The sequence below is a fragment of the Pinus tabuliformis genome, chromosome 5_1, assembly GCF_031772625.1.
Source record: "Pinus tabuliformis cultivar Carrire ecotype Pingquan chromosome 5_1, CPIR1, whole genome shotgun sequence".
Classification (NCBI taxonomy): Eukaryota; Viridiplantae; Streptophyta; class Pinopsida; order Pinales; family Pinaceae; genus Pinus; species Pinus tabuliformis.
The window spans coordinates 819,703,336-819,713,044 of record NC_142305.1 but is presented as its reverse complement, the minus strand read 5'-3'; positions in this window follow the sequence as shown (position 1 = coordinate 819,713,044).

Genomic DNA, 9,709 nt, shown 5'->3' with positions numbered 1-9,709 from the left:
CATTCACCGATGAGGTGCTGGATAATGTTGGCGGCCAAGAAGCATATTCATTTACTGATGGGTTCTCAGGGTACCATTAGATCAAGATCGTGCCGAAGGATAGAAGTAAGATGACCTTTGCGACTGAATGGGGATGCTTTCAGTATACTGTGATGCCTTTTGGGCTGACGAACACGTCAGAAATATTATCGCACGTAGTCATCCCAGTGTTCAAAGATTTCATTCACAAATTTATGGAGGTATGGTTTGATGATTGGACAGTGTTTGGACTGGTAAAGCGCCATGTAGCGAGTTTGTGCTTGATGCTAGATACATGCCAGAGGTACCAGATCACACTCAATTTGAAGAAATGTTTGTTTTGTGTCCCTTTCGGGATCTCGTCGGGTCACTTGGTATGAAAACAAGGCTTGACGGTAGACCCTGTGAAGATCGCGGTTATAATCAATTTGGAGGCACCAAGAAGTGTGAAACAGCTACACGCAACGTTGGGGCATACAGGGTACTATAGAAAGTTCATCAAAAGCTATGCCCAGATTACTGCGCCGATGGAGAAACTGTTAAAAAAGGATGCTACATTTTGCTGGAATGAAGAATGTCAGAGGAGCTTGGACGTACTAAAAGAAAAAATGGTCACCGCGCCGATCCTCATCTTCCCGGATTGGAAGAAGGAATTTCATGTGCATGTGGACGCGTCATGTATTGCACTGGGAGTAGTACTGACACAGGCCAGTGAGGGAGAATTGGATCATCCTATAGCGTTCACAAGTAGGAAGCTATCTAAAGCTGAGAAGAATTATTCAACGACAAAGCGCAAAGGTCTGGCTATGGTATACGCGCTCCAGAAGTTTAGGCACTACTTGCTAGGCGGACACTTTAAGATGTATACAGACCATTCTGCATTGAAGTACTTGGTGAACAAGCCTGTGTTGGGGGGGAAAATATGCAGATGGCTGTTGCTGTTTCAAGAATATGATTTTGAAGTTATTGTGAAACCAAGACGATTGAATGTTGGACTAGATCATCTGTCGCGCATTGAAACAAGAGAGGAGCCTACTAATTTGGAGGAAGGACTACTTGACGCGCAGCTCTTTGCAGTGTGCATTGCGGAAAGTCACTTTGAAGATACTATACACTTCCTAACGATAGGAACGACTCTATAAGGATATACTAGCCAAGAAAATAAGGAATTGGTGGTGCACGCGGTAGACTTTTCTATCATTGTAAGACACTTATATAAAATGGGATCAGATGAACTACTGTGACGTTATGTGCTAGAAATTGAATGAAACAAAATCCTTGCTGAGGCTCATGGAGAAGCCACGGGAGGACATTATGTGGGAAAATTAACAACGCAGAAGATTCTACGTGTTGGGTTGTGGTGGCCGACAATGCATAAGGATTCAAAAGTGTATTGTAGGGCATGCGCTGCATGCCAAAGGATTGGCAGGCCATTTCGGAGGGATGAGCTACCTCTGAATTCGTAGATATTGCTACATCCCTTTGAGAAGTGGGTGATTGACTTTGTAGGACCAATTCAGCCTCCAGGGAAGAAGACAGGTATGCGGTACATCATCACAACGAATGAGTATTTAACTAGGTTTTTGGCTGGATTCCATCAACAAGTTCAAAAAGAGCGTGAAAAGGCATGGCACGATCAACACATCAAACTACGCACCTTCAAGGTAAATGATTTAGTGTAATTATATGACAACAAGTTTGATAAATTTCTAAGAAAATTTTGAATGCATTGGCCAGGGCCCTATGTCATCAAGGAGATTACCGATGGTGGAGCAGTTCAGTTGGTGAAGTTGAATGGAGAGCCATTTCCTGGGAAGGTGAATGGTAGTCGATTGAAGACATACACCGGGGATCCGGCCAAATCACTATATGATGGAAGCAAAGTCTTAGCCCTCTAGGAAGCTGAAAGGAGGCGCAGGACTATAAACTACATTGCTTGGGTTGTAGAGCTGCGCGATTGGGGGACTGCGTGGAATGAAGGGTTGTCACAGTGTCAGCAGAAGTGCGAGGGGAGTTGCGCTATTGAAGGAGAGACCGCACAGGGTAGCCGAAAAGTGACTGTTAGGGTCACTGTTCATGATTTGATAGTGGAAAAATAGCTAAATGGAGTGGGGGGTGACAATTAAGTCAGAATTTAAGAGCAAGATCTTTGAAAATATGTCGCCACTCTAGCATTTATGAATAGATTTTGGGGGGAACGTCGGATTCAAATTCGAAATTGCCTATAAATTACAGATGACCAACCAACGAAAAACACTTGGCATTTTGAGAATTGAGGTGTTGAGCTATCAGATGCGCATGAACCTTGACTATTTCGAGGCTTTAGTAGCAAGTTCAGTGTTTGATAAATTGCCAAAGGAAACTCAGGAGCTCTTAACTAGCATCATGTCGGCACCCGTGGAGACTGCAAGTGTTGGAGAAGCGATGGCAGCTAAGGGAGCTGCCTCGGAGGTAGCGAGTGTAGAGGTACCTGCAGAAGTACCCAAATCGCCGAGGTCGCCTAGGCTGAGGCCTACGCCAACCAGAGAGGGTCCAAAACCAAAGAAGGATAAGCAGAAAGCGGCACAGCCGGTGCGCGCGTCGCCTAGAAAACACCTGCAGAAAGAAAAGCCCACTGCACAGGAGAAGGGAAAGGTAGTAGACCTGGAACCTGACGAGGACATAGAAGACGTTGATATGGGCGTGGAAGATGTTGATATGGGGGTAGAAGACATTGACGTTGAGGGGGCAGACCCTATCTCCAAGCTGCCAACATACGTCCCTTCGTGCCAAGGCAAGGTGAAGGTACCAAAGGACATCGATGAGAACAAAATCACACTTTTCACACCGTTTCTGCCAGACAAAATCACATTTGAAGGTCCATGCTTGACGCGCATCCCCCATTTAAAGCTGGAGGATTGGGATTTGGCAGATACAGAGCGCTTTCCCCACTTGGCGATTGATACATTCATGCATCGCGTCTTCTATAAAGACTCTGGTGTGACCACGCTGGAGCCGAGACAATGGATAAAAGGGGTGGACAAGGCAGGACTGTTGAACCTGCTATGGGTGCCGCATTACAACCGTGCGCCCATAACTTTAATAGTGATCAAACAACTATTATGCTTGGTGCACGATGGGTGCTTGTGGTTAGGAGAACCGATACCGATCACTGACATGTTGATCCACAGGATCACTTTGCTCCTGCATTCAGGCTTGAATCCGGCCATGGCATTTGGTGGGAATATGGGTGACTGTGACCTTGCCGAATGAATGAAGGACAAGTTCAAGCTTGCTAAGAAGCCACGCGGCTACTCCATCTCCAGCATAACTGACCCCGCGGTTAAAGTAGCCACCCAGATCTTGGCGGGGAAAATAATGAGGAAGTGTCGCACAGATGAAGTGTCGACACCGGTTGTATCTTTAACGCCCTAGTGCACAGAGGGCATATAATTTAGCTAGGTACGCTACCTTTACAGCGAGTTACTCGCGAACTAAAAAGAAGCACAATACCAAAGCAAGACCTTCCACTATGCATGGTTTTTGCTGTCGATTGTACTGGTTGCATGGGACTTACTAGAGGACAGTCAGTTTCCTCCAATTGTAGCAGAGCTGCCATAAGCAGCAAAGTTCACTTCCCTCTGGATCACGAAGGACCCCCAAAGGGTCAAGGACAGTAAGATATTATGGATTCTCAAGGAATCAAGCATCCGTGCTGCAATCAACCGCAAGCTGAACTTCCACTGTGTTTCCATTAGAGCGCAGAAGGACCCCACACAAAAATGGTATGATCTTCCATACCTGGGAATGGATGATGCAATCACCATGGTTCTGGAGAGTTGGCCAGCATAGTGGCACACGACCTTGGACTTATCAACTGGGTCTAGTAAGTCTGCCACGAAGCAAAAGAAGGAAGAGGCCAGGGTAAAGATGGAGCAGTTCGCTGAAAGACGGAGGAAGGAAGTTGAGGACAAAGCCAAAGTAGAGCGTGCTGCCAAAAAGCAGGCATAAGGGGAGGAGGAAGAGGAAGAGCGCGACACTGATAGGAGTCAGAAGCCTCCTTCTCTCCAGATAGAGGAGGAGGAGCAATGCTCAGAACAGGGAGGAGTAGACCCGGAGACTACTCCATTCTGAGTTAAGAACACAAGGGAGCAGGAGAAAGTAGGGCCGCGGAAGAAGTCTAAGGTCAACAAATCATCCCTTGACCCAATCACCTTGACAGAGGGTGATTTGAATGATATCGACGATACAGTGAGGGATGCGACTGCGAAACTGCTGCAGCAGAAACAAGCCTTGGTCACCATTCAAACGAGTTTGCGCGAGCTGCAGATCTAGGCTACTCAAGTGCAGACCAGTGTAGGGCGGGGTAGTGTGGTGTTGAGCAGTTTGGCACCTGGAACCTCAGATGCAACAGAGATGGTCTGTTCAATGGATCCCCGGGCTGTCGCGCTGCTGGATGGAGCATTGACCGTAGAAACAGAGGCTGACAGGGCCATTGTTAGCGCCCTCAAGAAAGTTAGGTTAAACTTGGCTGCGCTTCCAAGTGAAGCCCTTCACACCCTGTAGGATGGTGTGATCGTGGAACTACGGGCTCGGGAACAACGCACCTTAAATGTTATCAACGAGCAAAAGGTGAACAATGCCCATATGTTCGTAGAAAAGACGTCCGTGGTTGATCTTCTTAAGAAGGTCACAAAAAAATAAGCGCACAACAACTGTGGTTGCTGAGGCATGCTGGATTGTTCCAGAGCCGAACATCCCAGAAGATGAGCCAATCGACGCAAGAATCAAGAAGCTCGCTGCAGGTGCGCACGACACACGAACATATTTTGCTAAGGTTAAGTTTGAACTCAACCTTAAGATCACAAAACTTGAGTTGAGGGCCCATCTTTCGACTCCACCAAAAGTCAGAGAGGAACCCACTATTAAAGATGTCGTTGCAGCTGTCGATACCGCAGTGAAGGATTGCACTGTGCTCTTTGAACAGGTGCTCGAAGTAGTTACTAGTCTGCAGGAAGATCCCAACCTGCAAAGGCTAGAAACTGAGGCACGAGAGCTGCAACAAAGGTACGACGAGGTCAAAGCGACAACGCGCACCGTCACCATCACGCAGAGGTTGGCGAAGCTGCAGGAAGCGAAGGCACTAAAGGAACAGGTGGACGCAGCTCAACGCAAGGAGGCAGTACTGAAGGCCAGATTGGGGCCTTGGCTAGAGGAAGCCTATGTGCTCACAACCTCCATTGAAGGAAAATTGGCCAGTTTGTAGGCGACATAATAGAAAATACAAGCAGATAGTGCAGGACTAGCGATGGAGCAGCTGGTCGAGAAGGCTAAGTAGGCGACGACGTAATGTACTGCCGAGGTTGCAGTAGTACAGGTGGAGCTGGGAGGTCTTCGCGACAAGATCTCTGCACCAGCCGAGTGACTCAGGGTGAGTCACCAGATTTGTGTTGGGGGCCTATTGGGAATGGGTCCCCTAGGGTCAATTTTGGGGTTAAAAGCCCAAGTTTTGGGGCTAAAGGTCCAAGTTTTGTATAAAGAATGTAAAGTCTCCGCATTTTGTGGTCGCGGAGCACGAAGATGTAAACAGTCAAAAAGGGTTTCCGCCCTTAGTTTAGGTAGCTTATGTCGGCTTGATGAGATCCACCCTTGGTCCACGGACCATGGGAATGTATAAAAAGGGAGTCTTAGAAGAGTCTAAGGCAGTTCAGTTCTTAGTAAGTTTTTGGGCAATTGATTGATGTAATGGGTCTGTGAGAGCTAAGAGCGAAGAGTCTTAGCATAGGAAGAGGCTCTGCAGCTGAGTGCGTAGAGGCCTAGGGTAGAAGTCCGCAGCTGAGTGCGCGGACCCCTACAACTGTGTGCGTAGGGAAGTTAGAGTCTATACTAGAGATCTGAACCATCAATAAAGAGAATTATTCTGGAGATATCTGTGTATGAGCTATTTTACTTATGTTATGAATGTATGCAGTTATGTTATGTTGAATACTAGGTTTATGATTTAATGCTGTATTAATGCGTGAATCTATGTGTTTTACCTTGTCATATGAACACAAGTAAGAATATCTGTTTACGCGAAGATAATCATAATGCATGTTGAAGTTAACCAATACTTAAGCTAATCTGGGTAGACATAAAAGTAAGGTTAAGTACAAAGGCGCGTATGTGTCTGAACTGCCTGTTTAGGGTACGCAAAGGATGATCACAGACCTTCGCAAAGGTCTCAAAGCCGAATAAGAGAAGTATATCGATAAGCCCTAAATAGATCCTCGGTCTGTGTGAAGGAAGGGTTCGGATATAAAATGACATCACAACTATCTAAGGGTGTGGAAACCTGGTTCCTGCATCCCCCCATACTGATTCAGGTGAGACTTCAGTCTGCGCTTCGTGGATTGATGCCGAAAGGGCTAGTAGTGTAGGGATTTGCTTGGCTAAGTAAGGCTGAACTTGGGTTAGGGCCCATCAAGCCAACATGCACGTTTTAAGAAAGTAATTCCTCACCTTTTCCCCAAAGGCCATAGTCTCCTGTATGAGAATAATGGAATGACCATGTGATCGGATAATATCTCGAATGGTCATCCATTTTGGGTGATTTCCAAGCCCCCTCATATTGAAAAAATGATAATCATGGTGGTGAGGTATATCTGGGCATATCATCTCCAAAGGCCCGAGAGTCAAATACGATGTGAAATGGCCCCTACGTTTTGTTGAAAATAGCAAGAATAAATTTTTGAGATTCTGGATTCGGATATTCCACAGTATTCATTTTCATCTTGTTGATGTTTCGAGTCTAGAACAAGACTCTTCCTCAGGACTTATTTACAAAGAAGAGAAGTGATGGCTATAAATATGGCTTGGAGTGATGTCAAATTTGGGAAGCCGACCAACTCAAGATGAAAATAATTTTTATATAATTAAAGTTCATTATTTGTTTATTTAATAAACTTATTTATTTTAATTTTTATTCTTTCTATGTTATTATATTTTAGATTAGAATGTATTTATGGTCTTTAATTGTTGTTAATAAATTTTATTGAGAATTATATTATATTAATATATATATATATATATATATATATATATATATATATAAAATGTTATTTTATATATAAAATGTTATATATATATATATATAAAATGTTATTTTATTTATTGTTTAATAAATTATTTATTTTAGTTTACATTCCTTCTATTTTATTAAAGATTTGTGATATTATGTTTTTTAATTAATGTTAATGTAATCCAATAAGAGTTTTATTATATTTAATAATCATTTATGTTATTAATTTTATTCTTATTCATATTTTGGTTAATACATAATTTCTTTAGATTTATGTGTTATTTTACTAATGTTTAGATTTCTTACTAATGCTTGATGTTATTTTTAGGGTTAGGAGAGGGGTGGAGTTGGTTACCAAGGATAGGGGTTGACGAATGGATGGGTTCAAAGGGTCATACAAGGGGCATGAGAGGATTGTTAGGGAAATGTTAAGGGTAGGGGGACATGATATAGGAGATAATTTTGAGGGTCAGGGTTAGAGGACGAGCATGATGAAGAATGGTACGGGTGATGAGTAGGGGCGATGAGAAGGGGTGAGCATTTTATTCAATTCGAGGGAGAAGGGAAATCCAATTTCTGCTAACTTCCAAGCCTCCATCTCTATTGAGGTTGTGCGGGTGCTTGATGATTTCAAGAGCCTCCCGAACTTTACGCTTAAAATGATGTTTTTCAAAGGCAATGACCTTTGTGTCTTCAAGGCAGATGTGGTGGTTTGTCTTGCCTGCATGCTCAGCTAAAGCTGAAGAACGAGTTCTTTCATTCCGGATATCTGCCCCATGCTCTTTGAGCCTGATCTTGACTGACCTACCTGTTTCCCCAATGTAGTGTTTTCCACAAGAGCAATTGATCATATAAACACCTTTCTGCTGGAGGTGCTCTGGGACGTCCTTGACAAATTTCATTGTTTGCTTAATAGTCGTTAAGGGTTTGAATGAAGTTTTGATATCTTTTCTCATGAGAACTTTAGCAAGCTTGTTAGTGACCCCACGGATGTATGGAAGGTAAGCATTAGCATATGGTTGGTTTCCAGGTTTATCTTTCTTGCTTCCAGATCTAGCTTTCTGAATGGCTTTAATGATGTTTTTATTATTGTATCCTAAGTCGGTAAATACTTTTTTTAAGTAATTAATCTCATCTTTGGTGTGGCCCTCATCTGATATTCTACAGGCTCTAGTAAATAGGGTTTGAAGAACACCCATTTTTTGAGCTGGGTGGTGGTGAGAATCTGCATGAAGGTAATTATCAGTATGCGCCTTCTTTATAAATACTTTGTGTCCTAGGGAACCATCCTTATTTCTGATGAGGAGGATATCAAGGAATGGTATGCAATTATTCTCTTCGACTTCCATTGTAAACTTAATGTCTTCAGACCTACTATTGAGATGGTTTAAAAACTTTTTAAGTTCATCATCCCCATGAGGCCAGTTAACACTAGTGTCGTCCACAAACCTGATCCAAAACTTGGGTTTTAACGGATAGGCATCAAGAGCCTTCTTTTCAAAATTTTCCATGAAGAGGTTGGCTACACTAGGTGAAAGAGGTGATCCCATAGCAAGAAGAAATGTTAAAAATAACATCAATAAAAATCCTAATTAATTTTGTCCTTGAATTAAATTAGGAATTAAATTTTAATTCTAATTCTCATAGCAACTTGTAATAGTTAGCTAAGCTATTTTGAATTAGTTGGCTCAGTTAATTCGACTTGGGTGTCTATCTAGAGTCATATAGAGTGGTTCCTAAATTTTAGGGGCGCAGTTTGAGTTCTTTTCTGTTGTAATTATTTAATTTAGTTTAGCTGAGTTAAATTCAGTTAAACTAGTTCCAACTTATGGAGGAATCAATGGGAGATCCAGTAGTGGGGTGTAACCTGCAGTAGTGGGGTGTAACCAACACTGCTCAACCAGTAAACTGAAGATTCTCTCATAATTAACTCATGCATGTAAAATCAGAGAAATATCCAATTGAGATTTGAGTTCAGGGACAATGTACTATCAATTGTATAATCATCCGAATTATACAGATGGTGCATGCAATTAGAGGAAGGCCTATGATGGATTGCGCAATTATAGATGAGGAATTTCCCAATTAAATATGGGATAATCCCCTAGGAAGCTGAACAAGGAAATAAGAGCTTGGAAGGCAACATATTTGGCTATGTATTAGCTGGAGCTTGTTTGTGAAGTAGTGAGATAGATTGAGATAATGCAGAGGTTACTCCGGCTTGAGTAAAGCATCGTAATCTTCTCATATTTTCTGGTTAATGCAATATAAAGATAGCAGGGGTTTTTAGTTGGGGCTTTCCCTAGAAAATTATTGTGTTACGTGTGATTGAATTATTTCTATTTTATGCTTCGAGATTTCATCAACCAATTATTGTTTCTGCTGATGAGTAGAGTAGATTCAAGTCAATTGTTTTAGCCTATTACAATATGCAGTTTGAATCTACAAGGAATTTCTACATGGTATCATAGATAGATTTGTAGAAATTTCTACATGGTATCGGAGCTGAAATCACAATAGAAGAGAATAATTTGAAGTTGTCCTTGCATATTGATGGAGCCCTAGTTCACGGAAGATCTAGAAGACCCTATGTGTAGACTTCTTAATGGATCTAGAAGGCTGCTAGTGGGCAGTTCAATGAGCCAATGTTTA